This window comes from Mandrillus leucophaeus, unplaced genomic scaffold, assembly GCF_000951045.1.
Source record: "Mandrillus leucophaeus isolate KB7577 unplaced genomic scaffold, Mleu.le_1.0 Scaffold190, whole genome shotgun sequence".
Classification (NCBI taxonomy): Eukaryota; Metazoa; Chordata; class Mammalia; order Primates; family Cercopithecidae; genus Mandrillus; species Mandrillus leucophaeus.
The window spans coordinates 88,917-99,990 of record NW_012101921.1 but is presented as its reverse complement, the minus strand read 5'-3'; positions in this window follow the sequence as shown (position 1 = coordinate 99,990).

Sequence of the window (11,074 nt, the reverse complement as noted above, 5' to 3'; positions counted from 1 at the left end):
TAGCTTGATGGGGATGGCATTGAATCTATAAATTACTTTGGGCAGTATGGCCATTTTCACAATATTGATTCTTCCTATCCATGAGCATGGAATGTGTTTCCGTTTGTTCCTGTCTTAATTCCTTGAGCAGTGGTTCATATTTCTCCTTGAAAAAGTCCTTCACATCCCTTGTAAGTTGTATTCCTAGGTATATCATTCTCTCTGTAGCAATTGTGAATGGGAGTTCACTCTTGATTTAGCGCTCTCTTTGTCTATTATTGGTGTATAGGAATGCTTGTGATTTTTGCACGTTGATTTTGTCTCCTGAAACTTAGATGAAGTTGCTTATCAGCTTGAGATTTTGGGCTGAGACGATGGGGTTTACTAAATATACAATCATGTCATCTGAAAACAGAGACAATTTGACTTCCTCTTTTCCTAATTGAATATCTTTATTTCTTTCTCTTGCCTCATTGCCCTGACCAGAACTTCCAATACTATGTTGAATAGGAGCGGTGACACAGGGCATCCTAGTCTTGTGCGGGTTTTCAAAGGGAGTGCTTCCAGCTTTTGCCCATTCAGTATGATATTGGCTGTGGGTTTGTCATAAATAAATAGCTCTTATTACTTTGAAATGCATCGCACCAAAACCTAGTTTATTGAGAGTTTTTAGCATGAAGCAGTGTTGAATTTTATCGATAGCCTTTTCTGCATCTATTGAGATAATCATGTGGTTTTTGTCATTGGTTCTGTTTATGTGATGGATTATGTTTATTGATTTGCATATGTTGAACCAGCCTTCCATCCCAGGGATGAAGCTGACTTGATCGTGACAGATAAACTTTTTGATGTGCTGCTAGATTTGGTTTGCCAGTATTTTATTGAGGATTTTTGCATAGATGTTCATCAGGGATATTGACCTGAAATTTTAATTTTTTGTTGTGTCTCTGCCAGGTTTTGCTATCAGGCTGATGCTGGTCTCATAAAACGAGTTAGGGAGGAGTCCCTCTTTTTCTATAGTTTGGAATTTTTTCAGAAGGCATGGCACCAGCTCCTCTTTGTACCTCTGGTAGAATTCAGCTGTGAATCCGTCTGGTCCTGGGCTTTTTTTGGTTGGTAGCCTATTAATTACTGCCTCAATTTCAGAATATATTATCGGTCTATTCAGGGATTCGACTTCTTCCTGGTTTAGTCTTGGAAGGGTGTATGTGTTCAGGAATTTATCCATTTCTTCTAGATTTTCTAGTTCATTTGTGTAGTGGTGTTTATAGTATTCTTTGATGGTAGTTTGTATTTCTGTGGGATCAGTGGTGATATCCCCTTTATCATTTTTTATTGTGTCTATTTGATTCTCCTGTCTTGTCTCTTTTATAAGTCTGGCTAGCATTCTACCTATTTTGTTAATCTTTTCAAAAAACGAGCTCCTGGATTCATTGATTTTTTGAAGGGTTTTTTTGTGCATGTGTCTCTCTTTCAGTTCTGCTCTGATCTTAGTTATTTCTTATCTTCTGCTAGGATTTGAATTTGTTTTCTCTTGCTTCTCTAGTTCTTTTAATTGTGATGTTAGGATGTCGATTTTAGATCTTACGTGCATTCTCCTGTGGGCATTTAGTGCTATAAATTTCCCTCTAAACACTGCTTTAGGTGTGTCCCATAGATTCTGGTACATTGTATCTTTGTTCTCATTAGTTTCAGAGAACTCATTTATTCCTGCCTTAATTGCATTATTTACCCAGTCGTCATTTGGGAGCAGGTTGTTCGGTTTTCATGTAGTTGTGCGGTTTTGAGTGAGTTTCTTAATCCTGAGTTCTAATTTGATAGCACTGTGGTCTGAGAAACTGTTTGTTATGATTTCCATTCTTTTGCACTTGCTGAGGAGTGCTTTACTTCCAATTTATGTGGGCTGTTTTAAAATAAGTGCAGTGTGGTGCTGAGAAGAATGTATATTCTGTTGATTTGGGGTGGAGAGTTCTGTAGATGTCTATTAGGTCTGCTTGGTCCACAGCTGAGTTCCAATCCTGAATATCTTTGTTAATTTTCTGTCTTGTTGATCTGTCTAATATTGACAGTGGGGTGTTAAAGTCTCCCACTGTTATTGTGTGGGAGTATCTTTGTAGGTCTCTGAGGACTTACTTTATGAATCTGGGTGGTCCTGTATTGGGTGCCTATATATTTAGGATAGTTAGCTCTTCTTGTTGCATTGATCCCTTTACCATTAAGTAATGGCTTTCTTTGTCTTTTTGATCTTTGTTGGGTTAAAGTCTGTTTTATCAGAGACTAGGATTGCAACCCCTGCTTATCATCAGTGGTCATCAGAGAAATGCAAATAAAAACCACAATAAGATATCATATCATGTCAGTTAGAATGGTGGTCATTAAAAAGTCAGGAAACAACAGATACTCGAGAGAATGTGAAGAAATAGGAAAGCTTTTACACCACTGGTGGGAGTGTAAATTAGTTCAACCATTGTGGAAGACAGTGTGGTGATTCCTCAAGGATCCGGAACCAGAAATACCGTTTGACCCAGCAATCCCATTACTGGGTATATACCCAAAGGATTATAAAACATTCTACTATAAAGACACATGCACACATATGTTTATTGCAGCACTATTCACAATACCAAAAACTTTGAACCAACCCAAATGCCCATCAATGACAGAATGGATAAAGAAGATATGGCACATATACACCATGGAATGCTGTGGAGTCATAAAAAAAGAATGAGTTCATGTTTTTTGCAGAGACATAGATGAAGCTGGAAACCATCATTCTCAGCCAACTAACACAGGAACAGAAAACCAAACACCACATGTTCTCACTCATAAGTGAGAGTTGAACAATGAGAACACATAGACACAGGAAGGGGAACATCACAAACTGGGGCCTGTCGGGGGGTGGGGGTCTAGTGGAGGGATAGTATTAGGAGAAATACCTAATGTAGATGACTGATTGATGGGTGCAGCAAACCACTATGGGGCGTGTATGCCTATGTAAGAAACCTGCACATTCTGCACGTGTATCCCAGAACTTAAAGTATAATAATAAAAAAATGAAGTTAAAAAGCGTAAGTTTTTTCAAATAAGTAAATAAATAAATAAAAATAAAAAAAGGAAACCCTAGAAACTTTGACTGATAAAGACATGTGATTTTCTTTCTACTTGTAATTTGCTACTTACAAAAAACCAGAGAGGCTCCCATTATCATATTTATAAATCAATATGAAAATCATTTCTAAAAAAATTTTCAAAGAAATGATCCAAATATGGAGTTTATGTGTGTAAGTTTGCTTTGATTTAGTTTTTCTGTGTGTGGTATTAAAAAATTGAAAGCAACTGAAATAACCAACAATATTGAAAGAGTGAAATAAATCATGGTACAACCTTTCTGTGAAGCATTACAAATCCAGAAATGGAAACTTGCTTATACTACAGTGAACACTAAATGTAATCACAAAATATTATGATTGTCATGTTTGCTCTGTATAAGTTTCATATGCCAAAGTGAAAGCAAAACTTTCCAAAGCTTAGCTGGTGAAATTTAATAAATAAAAAAGCAATAAGCCTAATAAATGCATCTCAAATTTGCATAGCATAGTGGTTTTAAAGGTCACATAAATTCGTAACAGCCTTTGGGTACCTAACATGTAATGAAGTACAGGAGTTCTAATTTCAAAATAAAAATTACAGTAGAGTTTCATTTATTATGTTGCCTTTTATTTTCCATGCTTGAAAAAAATTATCAAAACTTTTATAATTTAAGGGTGGATGAAAGCTACTGTTTATGGCAATTTTGTGGACTAGATAAAATAAAATCCTTCTTGTTATCAAAACCCTGGTAAATGCTAGTAGCAATATATTAATATCAATTTGAAATTGCATAGTTAATTTTGAAAATGAATCCCCAGAGGTCAAAATCAAAGAGGAAATTGGAAAACAGAGCCATTAGCTGAAATGGATGTCTTGGTTTTCTTAGGGTAACTTGTTATTGGAGAGGAATGTTCAAGAGAACTAGGATTTAATAATTATCCAAGGAGAAGAAATGAAGATTTGTGTTGACAAGAGAAAATGGGTTATAACTTCTTCATGAAGCCTGGACAATCCAAGGCTGCAACTTAAATGAAAGTGTGGACAACAGTGATTCACTTACATCCATGCAGTGATAACAAAGCAACTTGTCTGCTTCATCTTGGAGGCTGTGTAAGAAAAAATATCTCCTGGAAAATTCGTAATTTTGCATCTTCCTTCACATTGGGTCAAAGATGTGGTTTGCTGGTTTAATAATAGGGTATCTAGGGGAGGAGGAAAGTACTGATATCTAGCATCTGCTAATTTCTGTGGTGTCAATAACATACTATGGCTGATTTCAGGCTACCAGTATGATATCATGAACTAGGAATTGGGGAGAAATGTGGACAATCAGCTGACACAAGCCAGTGTGAGCTAACTTCATCCAGCACACTACTGATTTAAAGAGTGAACGCATGTCACTTGAATAATCCAGCAATAAAAAGATCATAGAAGGGTTACATATTCAGTAAAAAGGTGAACTAGAAAAAATATAACCCATTGGCACATTTAATATATTTATCGCCTATTTATAATTTGATTCTGTAACTTAAAATACAGAGATCCTTTCTAAAAATATTTACACAGGGATCTGGCCTCACCCACTTTTCCAGGTCATCTGTATACCATTCTGACAGTTTAGGAAACCCTAACAAGAATTGCTGTAGGACTTATCTCTGATGCAACTGACAAAGCAAATACAATATTGGTCTGAAGAGGAAACTCTCCAGTTAGTTTGCACAGAAAACATCCAGTGAAAAATAATGAGTCCATAATACAAAAATTAAAATATGCAATGAAACAAAATATATGTCAACATTAGCAGAAACAAAAATAAGCAGTATAAACCTTAAACAGCTGTATAAATTGTGTACATGTGTTTGTCTCTATGTTTGTGTGTGCAGGCATCTGTGATTCCATGTCTTTAATAATGGTGGAACTATTTGTGCTTTCAAAATCTTCTGAATGAGTTTAAGGCTATATTTTTGTCAAGGAAGTTCTGGATTTCACCTAATTTTCAAATTTATTTTCACAGAACTTCCTGAAAACTTTCTTATTACTTCAGTTTTATTGTAGGTATAATTATGTTTTACTGTTCATTTCTAAGACTGCATGTGTCTCACTACTTTTTAATATCATATTATCAATGCTCTTAGAGATGTATCTATTTACTTAGACTTTTCAAAGAAAATGTGTTTCATTTTATTACACTTAAATATTGTTTCTTAGAGTTCTAGTTTATTGAATTCTGTTTATATTCTTATTTCTTGGTAATTTCTTTCTTGGGTTTTCTTTGGAATTATTAGTCTTTACAAAATATTCTTGTGGTGGGGGCTTAAGTCATTAACTCAATAAATTCCTTTTATTTCAAGTATGCACTTCTAAATCTATTTCTCTTTATTGTCCCTATTTTTCCATTCTAAAAATTTGAACATTTTCAGAGAATAGAATGCCAAATACTCCCTTGTTTTATAAAGCTAATACATGTTTGAGTTAGACAAGAATAGGATGGAAAATAAACTCTATAGACATCAGATTTCACCTATGAGTACGGGTGCAAAAACAGTCAATAAAATGTTAGCAGACAAAATGTGGTAATATATATCTTTAATGCAATGTAAATGTCCTGTATTCATACTGCAAGAGCAACTGTGATTCTGCATATGTAAATATATTATGTCAGTTCCCACTACCATAAGGAGAAAATAATATGATTAGCTCATTAGTGCTGTTGTGTCCCTAATTTATTCCTTCCTGTGGGTTCTTGGTCTCACTGACTTTAAGAATGAAGCCATGGACCCTCACAGTGAGTGTTACAGTTCTTAAATGTGATGCATCTGGAGTTGTTTGTTCCTCCCGGTGGGTTTGTGGTCTTGCCAACTTCAGGAGTGAAGCTGCAGACCTTCGCAGTGAGCGTTACAGCTCATAAAGGTAGTGCGGACCCAAAGAGTGAGCAGTAGCAAGATTTATTATGAAGAATGAAAGAAAAAAGCTTCTACAGCATGGAAGGGGACCCCAGCCGGTTGCTGCTACTGGCTAGGGTGGCCAGCTTTTTTTCCCTTATTTGGCCCCGCCCACATCCTGCTGATTGCTCCATTTTACAGAGTGCTGATTGGTGCATTTACAGTCCTCTAGCTAGACAGAAAAGTTCTCCAAGTCCCCACTCGACCCAGGAAGTCCAGCTGGCTTCAACTTTCAGTACTCTCTCTAAACAGGACAGCCCAACTGCTGTTGAGAATTGGGCAATGACTGCTTTAGCTACTTCCTGCTGGATAGGGATGAAGAAGGGGCCCTGCAGTTGTAGTGTCCTCCAGAGGGGAATTCTTCAGTCCAGTGAAAGGGCCAGCCCATCGGTCCAGGGGTCCTCACTAGAAGTTGTTAGTTGAGTTCTTTTGGGGTTCCATTTATAAGACCATCTGTAGCTTGATGGCCTCGATCCTAGAGGAAACAAATTTGACAAGGAGGTTAAAAATACAGGGCCTGAAGGCGAGTAATAGCAAGATGGCTGTCACAGGACCTAGAAAGGGGAGAAGCCATGTCACCCCACTCCAGTGGTTGGTATAAGAGTTTGAAAGGTGTTGTCTGATTTCAGAAGCCTTTTCCTGTAAACGCCAGGCAGCATCTCATACTATCCCTGACTGGTTAGTGTGAAAACAACACTCTTCCCCTAAGAAGGTGCAGAGTCCTCCTTTCTCAGCAGTGAGGAGGTCTAGGCCTCCGCGGTTTTGGAGTGTCACTGCTGCCAAAGAGTCTATTTGGGATTGTAAAGTAAGGATAGATTTCGTTATTTCTTGCAAACTATCTGAGAAATCCTTTGGGAGTGTGTGGTATTAGGATAATACATGTTACACTGTTAACTTTTAGCAAAAACTTTACTTTTGTTGAAAGCCTTGTTAAGTTTGGGATTTTAAGTTTTCTTTGCTATTAATAAAACCTCATTCAGTCCATATTAACTTAGAATTGGTGTTTACACTGACAACAAGGTGGTATTGGAGTGTTAGAGGGTTATGCAGAAGACCTTCAATTACTAATTATAAGTTTTAAATTTACCCTGGCTTTTAAAGGAATAGGGTGCACTGTTTTTTCTTTACTATTTCTCTCTCTCTTTCTGTCTCTTTCTCTCTCCTTCCTTCTCTTTCTGTCTTTCCCCTCTCTTTCTCTGACTTTCTGTCTATCTGTCTTTTCCTTTCTCTCTGTCTCTCTTTGACTTTCTGTTTTGCTGTCTTCCTCTGTCTCCTTCTCTTTGACTTCCTGTCTTTCTCTCTCTTTCTTTCTCTCTTTGTCTCTCTGTCTCTTCCTCTCTCTGTCTCTTCCTCTCTCTCTCTCTGATTTTCTGTCTCTTTCTCTCTTTCCTTTCTGTTGGTCTTTCCCTGCCTCTGCCAGCTGCTTATGCTGCTTTTCTCCCCTCTCCTTCGCCTTTTTGATGACTTTGGCAGTGTAACACTGCCACCTCCTTGGATTTTTGCATTGCATGCAATAACTCCATGATTTCCTTCTGGTATTTAATGGGGCTTCCCCCAGAGGTTAGGAACTCCCTTTCTTTCCATATTGCAGCATGAGCATGTAGGATTAGATAAGCATACTTGCTATCTGTATACACATTTATTCTTCTTCCCTTTCCCAGTTCTAAGGCTCGGGTAAGTGCCGTTAGTTCTGCTAACTGGGCACTGGTCCCTGGGGGAGGAGGCTTACTTTCAACTACTGTTACATCACTGACTATGGCATAACCTGCCCTTCGTATCCCATTCTCCACAAATGAACTTCTATCGGTATATAGGTTAAGGTCAGGATTAGCTAAGGAGACTTCTAAGAGATCTTCTTGGGTGGCGTAATTCTGGACCATAATTTGTTGGCAGTCATTCTCAATTGGTTCCTCATCCTCTGGGAGAAAAGTGGCAGGGTTGAGGGCCGCACATGGGTGTATTTGAAGCACCGGTCCCTCAAAGAGTAGCACCTGGTATCTAAGCAGGCGGTTGTCTGATAGCCATAAACTTCCTTTGGTACCTAGTATGCCATTTACATCATGAGTAGTCCAGATAGTGAGATCCTTTCCGTGTATTATTTCAATAGCCTCTGACACTAAGATGGCCACTATCACAACTACACATAAACAGCGAGGCCAGCCTTTTGCTACTATGTCAATTTCCTTACTTAGATATGCCACTGGTTGTGGGATTGTCCCACTAGTCTGAGGAAGGACCCTAAGATCTCTTCCTGCTCTTTCTGTGACATATAAAGAGAAGTTTTTGTCCTGTGAGAAGGCTTAAGACTGGAGCTTGAGTTTGTTCCTTCCAATGCCCAGACTTCAGGGTTGATTCCCTCCTCAAGCAGGGGACAACAAATGGGTAACTTGTTCCCCATATTCATGTAGATAATAGCTCCAGCTTTGGCTAATATATCCCTCCCTAATAAGGGTGTGGGACTTTCAAGCATAACAAGAAAGGCATGTGAAAAGAGCAAAGTCTCCCAATTACAACTGAGGCGGTGGGAGAAGTACCTGGTTACAGGCTGTCCCAGGATTCCTTGGTTGGTAACGGACCTTGAGGACAATTGTCTGGGACAGGAGATTAACACTGGGAAGGCTGCACCAGTGTCCAGGAGGACGTCATTTTCCTGGCCCTCAATGGTTAAACATACCCGGGGCTCAGTGAGGGCGATGATATGAGCTGGTGCGTACCCTGGGCACCCTCAGTCCTGTTGTTGAATCATCTGGTTGGGGGCTTCTGGCTCAGAGAACCTTTGTCCTCTGGGGCAGTGCACCTTCCAGTGATTGCCTCAGCATAGTGGACGTGGGTGAGGCGGCAACTTGTTTTTCATTGGACAGTCTTTTTTAAAGTGTCCTTGCAAACCACACGGATAACAAGCCCCACCAGGTGATTGGCCTGCTCCATTTTCTGTCTCCTTTGAACTACCAAGGTTTGTTTCTCTGAGGGCCATGAGTAAGGCTGTGGCCTTTCTCTGATCTCTCGTTTCCTTTTCAGCCTTTTCCTCTTGGTCCCTATTATAGAACACCAAGCTTGCCAGGTATAATAATGCCTCCAGATTTTGTTCAGGGCCCAGGGATCACTTTTGGAGTTTTCTCCTGATGTCTGTGGCTGATTGGGTAATAAACTTATCTTTTAGAATCAATTGACTTTCGAGTGAGTCAGGTGACAGGGGAATATATTTTCTTAAGGCCTCCGGTAGCCACTTGAGAAAGGCAAGAGGATTTTCTTCCTTTCGCTGAGTTATGGTGGACATCATTGAATAATTCATGGACTTTTTCCTAATTCTCCTTAGTCCTTCTAGAACACAGGCCAACAGATGATTATGAATCCAGTCCCCAAGATCTGAGTCTAGATCACAGTGGGGATCCATACTTGGGATGGCTTGCTGACCAGTAGGGAATTTGTCCCTTTCTTCAGCTGTCATTGTATCATTTACTTGACTAAGATACCAGCTATCTCCAAACTCTCGGGCTACAGCTAAAGCCGCACTCTTTTCATTAAAGGCCAGGGTTTGGTCTAACAATAGCATGACATCTCTCCAAGTGAGATCGAAGATTTGCCTTAGATCCTGTAGGACATCTATTTACCTATCAGGATCGTTTGAGAACTTCCTCAGGTCTGCCTTGATCTGCTTTAAATCAGAGAGGAAGAAGGGGACATGTACCCGGGTTGGGCCAAATTCCCCTCCCTTTACAGCTTGAAGGGGACATACCGATAGCCCAGGGGTTTTTGTGGTCCTTTGGAGATTTCTTTGCTTATTTCTTTCTGGGTGGGACAGATTAGAGGAGGCTTATCATTAATAGGAAGTGGAGCTATAGGGAGGAAAGGATATGGGGGTAAGTTGAGAGGTTCTCCTGTGGGATGTAAATTGCAAGCTTTGCATAGTTGTGTATTCTCCTTCAATGAAAAGAAAGCTTGAACATAAGGTATTTCACTCCATTTGCCTTCCCTCTTACAGAAAAGGTCAAGCTGCAGGATAATATTGTAATTTATACTTCCCTCAGGTGGCCACTTTTCCCCATCAGAGAGAGAATATTGGGGCCAAGCCATAGTACAGAAAAAAATGAGCCACCTCTTTTTCAGGGTTTGTGGGTCAAATTGGTCCCAATGGTTTAGCATGCATTTCAAGGGTGAGTCTGTTGATGCCTGAGTGTTTCCCATCTGAACGGGAAAGACGGGGTTTGTTTCCTCCCTGCACAAGAACCTGCAATGGTCCCTGAACCCTGCTGATCAGAATAGTTGCGCTCACCAACACAACAGCAGAAGCACGTCTTACCCAAGAACCCACAACAGTGCCTGGATCCTGCTGATTGGAATAGTTGTGCTCACTGACGCAGCAGCAGAAACACGAGTTTTCCTCCTAGACCACGAGGAGGACCAAGGAAGGTCGGATTTAGTGGCCCTTACTGATACATTTTCAAAAACTTGCACCCTTGCCTGTCCTCCCAGACCACAAAGAGGACCAAGAATATAGTGGTCCTCACTGACACATTCTCGAAAACCTGTTAGAGTCCTCATCTTTCTCCTGTTAGTATTGGGACTTTATTCGTGTCCTATAAAGATGTTATGCCTCCAAAATGAAGTGGAGGGCCATACCCTGAGGGAAGGAAGGGATCTCTAGGGTTGGAAGAGTGACGTCTTTTGTCCTCACTTGAATAGGAAGGATACATTTCTGAAGCTCCCCATATCCTAGTTTCAGGAATAGCTTTTATTAGGCCTGCTAGTCTGAGAAAGGATCCTAAAATTCCAGATAGTCCCCTGCCCCGACGGGCCTTTGGGCAAAAATTATGTCTTTCTGATTGGTGAGCCCAGGTGCCTAAAGAAAGTAACACAGTCTTGAAGTTTATATTAGAAATCATTCTTATAAGAGAAACTAGAAAAGTACCAGAGACAATTTTGAATAGGGGGGCGGAGCAAGATGGCCGAATAGGAACAGCTCCAGTCTCCAGCTCCCAGCGCGAGCGACACAGAAGACAGGTGATTTCTGCATTATCAACTGAGGAACGCAGCTCATCGCCAGCAACGGATCAAAGCTGGAC